Here is a 12,846-nt window from a genome sequence, read left to right on the forward strand (position 1 = left end):
TAGAGCAGGTGGGGCGTTTGTCCTGCTGGAGACTCTGTCTTCTCTTCCGTCTGTGTGTGTACTGGTGCTTAGTCCGTTCAGTTGTGTTTGACTGTTTGTGACCCCATGGCCTGCAGCCCACCAGGCTCCTCTGTCCGTGGGATTCTCCAGGTAAGAATACTGGAGTGGGTTGCCATGCCCTCCTCCAGGGGATCTTCCTGACCCAGGGATCAAACCCAAGTCTCCTGCATTGCAGGCAGATTCATTACCATCTGAGCCAGTAGGGAAGCCCAAGAATACTAAAGTGGGTAGCCTATCCCTTTTCCAGGGGATCTTCCCAACCCACGAATCGAATGGGAGTCTCCAGCATTGCAGGCAGATTCTTTACCAAATGAGCTACCCGGGAAGCCCCTCTCTTAGCCCCTCTCATTCCATCTAAAGTGAAGTGTCAGTCTTCAGTTGTGTCCAGCTGTCTGCGACCCCATGGACTGTGACCCATCGGGCTCCTCTGCTCACAGGCTTCTCCAGGCAAGAATTACTGGAGTGGGTTGCCATTCCCTTCTCCAGGGGATCTTCCTGACCCAGGGATTGAACTTGAGTCTCCTGCATTGCAGGCAGATTCTTTGCCATCTGAGCCACCACCTACACGCCCTGTATTCTGCAGAGCCTCTTCAGGCCTGGGTCTGGTGGGGGGCTATTCCCCTGTAGTAGTGGCTTGTGGAGCTCTAGACCTTACAACATCTACCACAGTGACCATATGGCTTGTTAGGACCGCCATGACAAGTGCCAGCGAAAGTGTGGCTTACATACCAGGAGTTATTTTCTCATAATTCTGGAAGCAGGCTGTCCAAGACCCAGGGCTCAGCAGGATAGGTTCTGCAGCCTCTCTCCATGGTTTGTAGGGGCCCATCTTTCTGTGGTTTCTTGTGGTCTGCCCTCTGTGTGTGTCTGTGACCCTGTTATCTCTTATCAAGACACTGGTCACATTAGATTAAGGCCTGCCCTAATGACCTCATTTTAACTTAATCACCTCTTCAAAGACCCTGTCTGCAAATGCAGTCACAGTGGCAATGACGCTTAAAGACCAGGCCTGCTGAGATTATCTGAGGAGAGAGTATGGAAAGAGAGTGGAGAGCCAGGATGGGGCAATCCAGACCTCGTGCTGACATTCTCACAGGCAAGAGTTGGTTGGAGAAAGAGCCAGTGAAGAGGCTGAGAAAACGTGACCAAAAACCAGGTATGTCAACAGGAAAAGATGGGGTCCAGGAAGTAAGGAGGATTTACTGGATTTCATAAAAAATAAAAACAGACAGACAACTGTTGGGTTTGGCAAAATGGAGGACATTATATCCTTGATAAGAAAAGATTTAGTGAGCAAGTAGAGGCAAAAGCCTGATTAAAATTACTTGAAAGGAGACGTGAGGTATGCAAGTAGAAATGAGGATTATGATCAACTCTATTAATATTGAATGAATGGGACTGGACTTCACATGACTATGAACTTGGCTGCTGGCAGCATTATGCTGCTATCTTGCAGCTTTGAATCCAAAGAGGAATAGCACTAGCCGTTAGTTACTGTTCCCAGTTCTGATTCAAAACATCCCTGTTGGGACCCCACTTGGCCTAATTAGTCATGGTTGAGGACTCCAAAAGAATGTGGCAGCTTCCAGGTACATCTCAGTCTGGGATGGGCCCAAAAAAGATGCAGGCAGGCAAGAGGGAGGGGGTAGTTCTCCAAACAGGGAGGCATGGTGCTGGCAAACAAAGCATCTTGCGAACCAGCTCGGGAAACCCACACGGCAACCACATGAGGCAGGCAGCGGTGTTACAACCCGCCTACGGAGGATAAACCTCAGTGTACGCGTGCTAAGCTGCTTCAGCATATCTGAGTCTTTTGTGACCACATGAACTGTAGCCCACCAGGCTTCTCTGTCTGTGGGGTTTCCCAGGCAACAATATGGGAATGGATTGCCATGCCCTTCTCCAGGGATTCTTCCTGACCCAGGGATCAAATCTGTGTCTCTTATGTCTTCTGCATTGGCAGGCGGGTTCTTTACCACTAGTGCCACCTGGGAAACCCCCCAGCCCATTAGGACAGAGTGTACATTCACACTCAGATCCAGTGGGCTCCCAAGAACTTGTGTTCATTCCAAGTAACTACAAGATGCCATGCGGTGAAAGTCAACACTTAAATACTGAATCAGTAGCAGTGGTGACACTCTATGTGTCAATGCAGGTGTTTCTGGAAAGTCTCTGGCCCCTTTATGGCGAGCCACTCTCTTCTCTGTCCACACCTGACAGCCACCTGAGAGTCAGAGGAGCTGAGATTCTTTTCTAGGAATATCAGTGGAGTTCTTGGGGTCTTTAGATTTTTCATATGTCTTACTAAAAATACTAGACCATAAGAAGTGATTTGTGGCTTAAAGACACTCTTTTCAACTTCTGCCATTCTCCCCTTCTGCTAATTTGGCAAACAGCACAAAGTGGTGAGTCTTCTTGACTTGGTCAGACATAGGTTCTTCTCTACGCATCGGTCGGGGGTATGGGAAGAGAAGAATCTGTTGGTAGCTTCTGGTTCATTATTAAGTGTCTCTGGGTTGTGTGTGTGGGTTTCCCAGGTGGCGCTAGTGGTAAAGAACCTGCCGGCCAATACAGGCGACAAAAGAGACGTGGGTTCCATCCCTGGGTCAGGACGATCCCCTGGAGGAGGAAATGGCTACCCACTCCAGTATTCTTGCCTGGAAAATTCCATGGACAGAAGAGACTGCTGGGCTACAGTCCATTTGGTCCCAAAGAATCAGACACAACTGAATTGACTTAGCAGGGTTGTGTGTGAATGGGTGTGAGGGAAGGGTCTGTTTCTTTAGGCAACACTATTATAGTGCAATCATTCACCTATGAGAATAAACTCATGACAGAGACAGTATTATTTTAAAAAGGATCATAATGATGAAAGTGATTTTGTGTTATTTGGAGCCAATTTATTTTTATGTAACATAATGAAATGTGGACTCAATTTTGATAACCTACTCCCTTACATCTGCAGACTTGCTAAAATGCCAAGCCTTCCTTTGCATTTGTCCTGCCCTGGGAATTTAAGGTAATGCTGACTTCTATGGGTAGACTGGTAGGGGTGAAACAGTTATAACAGTATTGGATTTGTTTCTTACTTAGTAAAATGTTTAGCCTTCTGGCCTACATTATAGTTGAGGAAACCCTCTAATTTTCAGTGCAAGGCTCACTCTTTCTTCAACACCAGCTGTATTTTGATTCTTGGATAATGGGATTGGTCAGACCAAGTGCTAGGGCCTAGTTGTCTGCTGCAGTACGGTGTGAAGGAGGCCTGAAAAAAAAAGTGAAAATGTTAGTTACTCAATCATGCTCAACTCTATGCAACCCCATGAACTGTAGCCTGCTAGGCTCCTCTGTCCATGGGATTTCCCAGGCAAGAAAACTGGAGAGGGTTGTCATTTCCTTGTCCAGGGGATCTTCCCCACCAGGGGATCGAACCTGCGTCTCCTGCACTGGCAGGCGGATTCTTTACCACCTTGCCACCTGGGAAGCCCAAAGAGGAGAGTGTGCGTGCTTAGTCGCTCAGTTGTGTCTGACTCTTTGAGACTCCAGGGACTGTAGCCCACCAGGCTCCTCTGTCCGTGGGATTCTCCAGGCAAGAATATTGGATTGGGTTGCCATGCCCTCCTACAGGGCATCTTCCCAATCCAGGGATTGAAACCAGGTACCTGCATTGCAAGCAGATTCTTTAACATCTGAGTCACCAGGGACCCCTGAAGAGGAGGGTAGGGAGCACCAAATTTAATTACCAAGGAAGACATCTTGAACCAACATTTATTAGAAAGATGTTATGGGAAATATTGAATTAGGTTTAAAAACTCAAAGTTGGATCTGCTCTCACTAGGCATATAACTTTTTTTCTCTCTTTACTTTTGGGGAAAACAGAAACAATTAATATTCCGTGACTGTGGGCTATTTTTCTTACATAAGTCATATTAAGATATGGGTGCCATTGCCTAGGAGATAAATTATACACTTCGAAATAAAGGAAGATAAAGTGTAAAACTGGCAGTATATCTATGAATATACTTCCTATGCCAGAAATTAGATTTGCCTGCTTCAATTAGAGAATATAGAAAAATCTATCTCTTAGTGTTCAAAATGATAGAAGAATTATAAATAGAGGTTTCTGTGGCACATCATTTCTGGTCCCTGTGAGGAAAGGAAGACATCAGAATGGTTTCCTTCTTGTAGGCAGCTGCTTGTTTGAACCCGGGAGTTTGGTTGAGGGTTACAGGCAAACTCTTCAGCACTCACTTATTTGTGTTTGGGTGCTAAGTCTCTCAGGCTATGTCCAACTCTTTGCAACCCTCTGGACTGCAGCCCACCAGGCTCCTCTGTCCATGGGATTCTCCAGGCAAGAACATAGCTTTCCTCCAAAGGATCTTCTTGACGCAGGGATAGAAGCTGCATTTCCTATGTCTCCTGCATTGGCAAGTGGGTTCTTTACCACTAGCATCACCTGGGAAGCCCTGACTCATTTATACAAGTAGGTTAAGCCAGGCCAGGACCTAGTACAGCTCCTATGTTTAAAATAATTTCCCCTTTGCCAGAGTGATGAGATGGATGCAGGCAAAGTCTAAGCATCACCTAGTATGTGGCACGAAGCCAAGAAGAGTAGCCACCCTTTGGCTGCTTCTGACACCTTAACATCCCATGGCTCTCCATCAGTGCATTTAAAATAACTTTTCAAAATGAGTCTTATCCGGAGAAGGGGGTCTTCTCTACTTTAGGGAAGGTTCTGTAGTTATCTGCTCCCATGTCAAGGGAGTGGGTCAGGGTTCTGTTCTGTAGAATCGCGTGGATTCTTCCCCACCATCCCGAGCACTGGTCTGTCCTCAGTGCAGCTCTACAGATGAGCTCAGGGTCACTCAGGAGGGCATGAACAGCACAGCACTTACTCAGAAAAGCCAGCATAACTTATCCAAAGGACCCTCTCTAGCGGTACTTAGTTCTCGAATACGCGCCAGGCAGGTGTCGCTGAGGTCTTTCTGTGCAGACCCTAGTCCATTCTGCTTGTGAAAAACAAGCCTGATGAGGAGTTGTCCTGTGGTGTTTCATAATCTTCCCTCTATTTTCTTTCTGGATGGAATAATGGAATTGCCAATCCGTGAATTGAATAATTGAAGAACTGTTGGCAGCTCGTGAGTCAGAAAGAAACCTCCCTTTTGAAATGATTCTTTAGGGTGAACAATAGAGGCTTTCACTTCTTCCTCATCACCTGCCCTCCCATTGAACTGGAAACATTTGGAAAATTCCCTGAGGTCTTGTTCCCTCGGGGGTCCTAGGCCAATCAGAGGCAGCCTCCTTTTCTAGACATCAGAATGAAAAATAGCCATTGTTCTATTATTGAAAACCAAGTATCTTCAAATAATTATGATTATCCTTTGTAGTAAATATTATGAATATCTCTCCAGCCACAGACTAGAGACCATAATCTGAGTTCTTGTGAGATAAGGGGAGGCTAGCTTTCCAAAGCGAGGGAAAATCAAGCAGAAATAATAGTAATTTACACCTCTACAGGAATTATGGTTCATACTGTGATGTCGCAAATATTTTTTGATCTTTCTCACCGGCACTGGGTAAGGCAATCCAAGATTATTGTTTCCATTTTACAGTTACACCTCAGAGAGGTTAACAGATTTCTGTAAGTTCACACAGTCAATTGGTGGTGAAACTAGAACAGGAAAAAAAACACATCTTCTGGCAGAAACCCTGTGATTTTCCTACCATCTTCTGAAAGTAGTGAAAGAAGTGGAATATTGTGTTGTTTTGTTTTTTAACCCTTGTTCTGTTTGTGCCATCATAAAAAAAGAGAGAGGTGGACATTTTTAAAATAATTCAATATTCCTTAGAGGTAATTTATATGCTAGGTAGGTTTTTGAGCTTTGGCATCAGAATTCTAGGATTTAAATTTCCAATTCTATTATTCATTAACTATGGAGACTTGAGCAATTAAAAAATGTCATTAATCCTCATTTACCTTAGCTATAACATGATAAAAACCATAGTACCTACTTTGTTGGACCATTGTACATTCAATTAAATAAAAATACATGCATGACACACAGCAGTCTTTAGTTAAAAGTGCCAGTGGCAATGGCGGTGATGTTGGTAATGAAAGGGGTGATGGTGATGGTGATGATGGTAGTCATGGTGATGGTAGTGGTGGTAATGATGGTGATGATGGTGATGGTGGTGGTGGTGGTGTGGTGTTGGTGATGGTGATGATGGTGGTGGTGGTGATGGTGGTGTTGGTGATGGTGGTGGTGTTGGTGGTGATGGTGGTGGTGGTGGTGATGGTGGTGGTGGTGGTGATGGTGGTGTTGGTGATGGTGGTGGTGGTGGTGGTGATGGTGGTGATGGTGGTGGTGTTGATGGTGATGATGGTAGTAATGGTGATGGTAGTAATGGTGATGGTAGTGGTGGTAATGATGGTGATAATGATGATGGTGGTGGTGATGGTGTGGTGTTGGTGGTGATGGTGGTGGCCACAGTGATGGAGTGATGGTGGTGATGGTAGTCGTAGTAACACAGTAGCAGCAAAAACAATATTCAGTACATCAGTGGTGCACAAACTGATATATTGAGAGAATACTGGATGAAAACAATTTTAAGTTTAGCAGAATTTTGTGACCCCCTAGTGTAATTTCTCTTGCACTGGGAACCAGAACCTCTGGAAAGATGGAACTTAAAATTATGGGGTCAGGAAGAATGAATTTTCCAATTCCTATTGGGTCATTACCCTTGTGAAGGGCTATTGTATTTTATTTTGTTCTTGGCATTAGAGGGTGGAGGTAATTTCATGGGTTTGCACTTGGTCTTTCCTACTATAATAGCTCTTGGGTAAACAGATGATATTTCCTTTCTGCCAACTGATAAGTATGTCCACACTGATTATATTTTTGAGAACTAGGAAAAGTACTACTGGGAAGGTTTGTGGGTTTAGTGACCTGACTCTGTGGTAGATATATTGCTGTTCACCAAATATCCCAGTTCCTTCCCTCTAAAGCCACGTCTTATGAGATGATTTTCTTTCCCCATCCCATTGGTGCTATCATCGGCTGCTGAAATGTGAGCAGAAGTGACCTGTGTCTCTTTTGGTTCTGCTTCTCCCCACTTCTACCGCAAGGGCAGAGATTTCTCGGATAGACACTTTCTCACTAGACTTCCCCTGTATGTCAGGCTATGTGAAGCAGAGATGAGGCTGAACCGTGATGTGAATATAGCATGACTGAGAAATAAATCTTTGTTGACTTTGAAGTTGTTTGTGTGGGATCATTTAACCTGACAGACATATCTCACTAGATAATGATATACTTAGGGTACAGACCATAGTTTAATTGTCAATATATGCATAATATCTACCTTAGTTCCTGGAATACAGTAGATACTCAATAAAGCTATTGCTTAATGATAAGTATCAACAGAAATGTATCTACTATTATTATTGCCTTAGTTTGCAAACCCATAGATATTTATGAATTTTGAAAGATTGTTAAGTTTTATCTTTCAATTATTTATAAATAATGGTAATTAATCCAAGATCTTGGGCTTCCCTGATAGCTCAGTTGGTAAAGAATCTGCCTGCAATGCTGGAGACCCCAGTTCAATTCCTGGATTGGGAAGATCTGCTGGAGAAAGGCTAGGCTACCCACTCTAGTATTCCTGGGCTTCCCTTGTGGGAGACCTGGGTTCAATCCCTGAGTTGGGAAGATCCCCTGGAGAAGGTAAGGGCTACCCATTCCAGTATTCTGGCCTGGAGAATTCATTCCATGGATCGTGTGGTCCATGGGATTGCAAAGAGTCAGACACGACTGAGTCACCTTCATTTTCACTTTAACCCAAGACCTTATACATGACAGACATTTAATACATACTTACTGATTTTCAAGAGTCTGATATGCCTTAACCTTCCTGCCTCCTGTGGTACTTGATAACATATTACAATAGACTCTGAATTCCTCAAAGACAAGAGTCTTGTTATGTTCATATTTATTTCCCCACAACCTAGACCATTCTTATCACATTTGTCACAATTTTGTGTCATATGCAACCAGACATTTAATATAGACTTGGTAAATGACTGACTGAATGATTATAAAGAAATATATTTCCCATAGGTATGTTTTAGGTTGACAGGCATGACATTATTTAGGGAAAGAGAGGGACATTTCCATCTCAAACAGTATCAGTTTACTCTCCTTGACTAAGAACTAGCCAATGATCAGATATTGACCTTATAGACCTTATAATGACCTTATAGCCATATTCATGACATCAAGCGTCAGATTGCCTGTGGTTTTATTGATTAAAGGCACCTTGTAGAATATAGAACCGTTAGATAATTTTGGATAAATAATTTTGTCATTATTGTTGATGGTGTGTCTGTTGACTATGTGTGTTTTACCTAACTGATAAGCCCTCACTACAATAGGGAATTACAAATGGTGTAATTCTGATGGTTAATCTCTGCTGAATTTGATCATAGGAAACACAAGTTGAGAGTGAATTTACTCACATTTGTAAAATTTGTGGGGTCCATATGGGTGAACAGATTGCTTTATTCACAGGTTGTCCCATGTGGGGGTTACAGCCAGACATAAATATCCCTACCTCTCTGCCCTTGATGTCAGAAAGAATCAACTTGCGGCAGCCAGTGCTTGTGGTAATTTGGGGCTAACCACATGAACATCAATTACAAACATGTTCTTGGACCCGGACGGTTGGAATGGCCTCTAACCTGTCTCCTTGCCTCCCACCTCCCTAATCTAATCCCTTCTTCATTGTACTGCCATATTCAGCTTCCCAAATAACCATTTATTTTTATCAGGTTGCTTCCAGTCTGCAGTGGCTTCCCTGAGCCTGCTTCTGGTTTTCCAAATATCACCTTGGTCAGACTTAAAGGATCTGTAATAATACCAAAAATTTTATGCAAGCCTTACCTACAGATTAGAACCCAGGGATATTCCCTCTGGGCGGAAGAATTTATCATGGCCGTTGTCTTGGTGCTTTGGTCTGGGGCACTTATAAGAATGAGTCATCCTTTTTCTTTCCAGTGTGTTTTCATTCCTCTCTGCTCAGGATCCTGTTCTTTGATCTGATTGATGCTATCTCATCCTAAGAGGCATTATGGAAGGGTGGTAAGGACATGAGTTTTGTAGTCAGACTTGGGCTCAGAGCCTCATGATTGACCCATCAGCTATTCAACCTTGAGCAAGTGACCTAGACTTTCAGATCCCGATTGCTTTATGTAAAATCTGAGTTAGCACCAGTGACCCCCAGAGGATAAGGGATGCATTTTGCATGTTTTTGTTAATATATGTTGAACATTTCATATTTGGGAGCTATTGTTTAGTCACATATCTGATGTTTTTGGAATATTAGCCTTCAGTTTTGTTTCATTTTTAAGTATTCCTAATGATTCAGAGAGACTTGCATCTCTCTTGGATAACAGGAAGAGTTCAGGATTTAGATCAACATTTGTGGAAGGCACAGGGCCCCAGTTGAGAACAGACTTGAGATGATGTCAGAGGTCAGAAGCACAGTCATATTCACCTCTGACACTGCTGAGCAGTGACTAATGGCTGACTTAGGCTGTCTTGCTGGGAGGCCACGATAAAAATTATGGACTTGTCAGTGGCAGTGATTTGGGTTACATCTTTACGTTGGTCATTGTTTATTGTGCCAACCTTGGGTGATCTTCAGATCCACTCAGTCTGAAGCATCCATCATCTGACATCATTCTGGCTATGAAAGGATATAATCTAGCCCCTTCACCCTCTCCCTGGATATCAAGACTCATCGCCACTGTATCTTCCAGCAAACAAGCTGCTTTTTGTACTGTGTCACTGGATATTTTGCTTTTTAAAATGAGGTTTTCCAAAAGATTAAAATCCTGCCACAAGATAAACGAGCAATGAATTTGAAAACAAATGACTTGGCTTCTAATATCTTTTTGCCTCTCCTTCACTGTCTGGACGTGGCAGAGACACTTACTCTCTTTGAGGTCTGGTTTACTCAACCACGGTATCTGCTTCCACACGATGTAGGGTTGCTGTGCATGATAAATGGGACATCCATGATGTAAGTGCTTCATAAACTCTAGTCACAATAAGGGAATTAAAAAAAAAAAGACAGAAAGAAAATAGCAAAGAGGGAGATGATTAGAACTGATATAATGCAGATTCCTTCTTTCTTGGTAGTCTTTAAACTCCATGACCAAGCTAACTTCCAACAAAGAAGAAGATGACTTATTTAATATTTAGATTTCTTTTGTACTAATCTATCATCAGTACTAATTTATTTTGTACACATTTATTAATTAGTATGTCTATTTCTACTGAGATTAGATTTATGGAGAGAAGCACAGGTGCTTTTTAAAATTTCATTTATCCTATAGATTCATTTTATTTGCTCTTAGATGATAATGATGTGCCTTTACAGAAAGAAAAGTAAAGAACTCTGTTGATGGATGGTTCCCCTAACTAGACAGTGAAGGATATGGTTGCATAGGTAGAGACTTCCCTTATAATCATCAGTGCCTTGTTATAATTGATTGTGAAGAATGTTATTTAGCCAAAATGCATAGGACCAGAGTCAAGGTATCTGGGATTTAGAACCAAGTTCCTAAGGTACCTGTGTACTTGACTTTGAACCACCCTCTGTTAGTGATAAAACATTTTTGTCAAATCACCTAAAGAAAATGTTTCTTAAAGAGTAAAAGAAGACTGCCACTGATGGTTCAGTGGTTAAGACTCTGCACTTCCAAGGCGAGGGGTGAGGCTTTGATTTCTGGTCTGGGAACTAAGATCCCGAAAAAGAAAAGAGTAAGAGATAAGAGTTGGGATTTAGGTGAGTGTATCTAAGGAGTATTTTTCAAAACATGGTCTTAGAAGTACCCAAGCATTGGACAAATAGCCTAAGTATCATGTTAAAAGCACAGATAAGAAGATCTAATGAATCAGAACCCTGGGGTGGGGGCCTTAGGACATGTGTGTTTGAAATGTCTCCAGATGCTTTAGAGGTCTGCATCCTGAAGATCATGCTTTGAGGAACAGCATTTTGGAAGTATTATTCCTGATAAGCATACTGTTAATATAGTTAGATTTTTTTTTAAAGGTGCAAGAAACTAGAGATACACTCTTAGTTGTATGTCTGATCTGAGATCAACTTGTAGTTTAAATCCTATTTTGTTTACTTCCTGGTGAGCATTTTTCCTCTGGACCCTAACAGCCCACCTGTAACTTCTGCTTGTTCATGTCAGAAGTTGCTTAGCGTTCCTTCTCACTTCACAGGTATGGGTTCACCACCTTGGAAGCCGGAAGTTTCAGTCTGGAAGGGAGCAAGAAGTAGCACCATGCCCTTCATTCTGTGGACAATGAAGTGTGGATGTGCGATGCTGATGAGGCAGGGTGAGGACCCACATCCTCACCCTCAGGGCTCCAGAAGCCATTCTGTCCTCTCCTTGGGGCTTCCCATGTATTAGCCACTCAGTTGTGTCCGATTCTTTGTGACCCCATGGACTGTAGCCCACCAGGCCCCTCTGTCCGTGGAATTCTCCAGGCAAGAGTGCTGGAGTGGGTTGCCATTTCCTTCTCCATCTGGCATGCAATTGTGGGCTCCACTAGTTCAATTTTCTGCAGGTGTCTGGCCAGGTGTACCTTCCCTAGCCTACCCACCACCACTGCACCACCCGCCAGCTCACCTCAGCCACCACAATCCCACCAGCACTTGAGTGGGATTCACTCTTTATGTCTACTTTGAATTTCAGGGAGCGTTGCTGTGCCGGAAGATTTCTGCTTAATAGAATGCTAGTGTACCTCCTCTCTCTGTTGAAAAACCCTCTGCCTTTTCATCACAGGGCCTTTGAAAAAAACTTCCCCAAATTTTCACCTTTTGCTTCCTTTACCTGCAACTGTGTTTCATTCAACAGGCCTCAGCTTAAATGGTATCTCCCTGGGGAGTCAGGCCCCCAAGACTAATGAACCTGGTACTCTCCTCTCCTGGCACTTGCCTCATCTGCAATGACCTTGGTGCATTTCTGGATGATGATGTCCTTGGACTGTGCATCCTCAATGTGGAGTCCCTGTAAGTAACAGTATTTCTCATTCGTTATTGCATGCTCATCACTTGTTTGTGTGTGTGTGTGTATTTGTGTGAGTGCACATATGTGTGCTCAGTCATGTCTGACTCCTTGAGACCCCTTGGACTGTATGTAGCCCGCCAGGCTCTTCTGTCCATGAAAATTTTCAGACAAGAATACTGAGTGGGTTACCATTTCTTCCTCCAGGGCATCTTCCTGATCCAGGGATTGAACCAGCAACTCTTTCACCTCCTGCATTGGCAGGCAGATTCTTTACTGTGTTACCACCTGGGAAGCCTGTGTAAATGTCTACTTTTACAAAAAAAAAGAAAAAAGAAAGGCCTACACGCGACCATTTTGTTGTTGGAATAAACATTAGGAAAATAGAACCATGAAGCAGAATTCAGTTAGTGAATTCAACAAGTGAAGTTCATGGTGAGTACAGGGTATGTGAGTACAGGGTATCTGTGCTAACATTGCATAGAGACAGAAGCTGAAAATATAATCATTCAGTTCAGTTCAGTCACTCAGTCATGTCCGACTGTTTGCAAACCCATGGACTTCAGCACGTCAGGCCTCCCAGTCCATCATCAACTCCCAGAGCTTACTCAAACTCATGTCCATTTAGTCGGTGATGTCATCCAACCATCTCATCCTCTGTCATTCCCTACTCCTCCTGCTTTCAATCTTTCCTAGCATCAGGGCCTTTT

The 12,846-nt window shown here is 43.3% G+C and overlaps 1 long non-coding RNA gene across 1 annotated transcript; it reads right to left on the reverse strand.

Annotated features, from left to right (window-relative positions):
- Positions 1-2,938: 2,938 nt before the first annotated feature.
- On the reverse strand, positions 2,939-11,382 carry LOC122450844. Its single transcript, XR_006272241.1, has 3 exons — positions 11,292-11,382; positions 10,051-10,155; positions 2,939-3,322 (listed from the first exon to the last, which is right to left on the reverse strand). It is a non-coding gene; the product is annotated as an uncharacterized LOC122450844 (long non-coding RNA).
- Positions 11,383-12,846: the final 1,464 nt, after the last annotated feature.

Source organism: Cervus canadensis, chromosome 12 (assembly GCF_019320065.1).
Source record: "Cervus canadensis isolate Bull #8, Minnesota chromosome 12, ASM1932006v1, whole genome shotgun sequence".
NCBI lineage: Eukaryota > Metazoa > Chordata > Mammalia > Artiodactyla > Cervidae > Cervus > Cervus canadensis.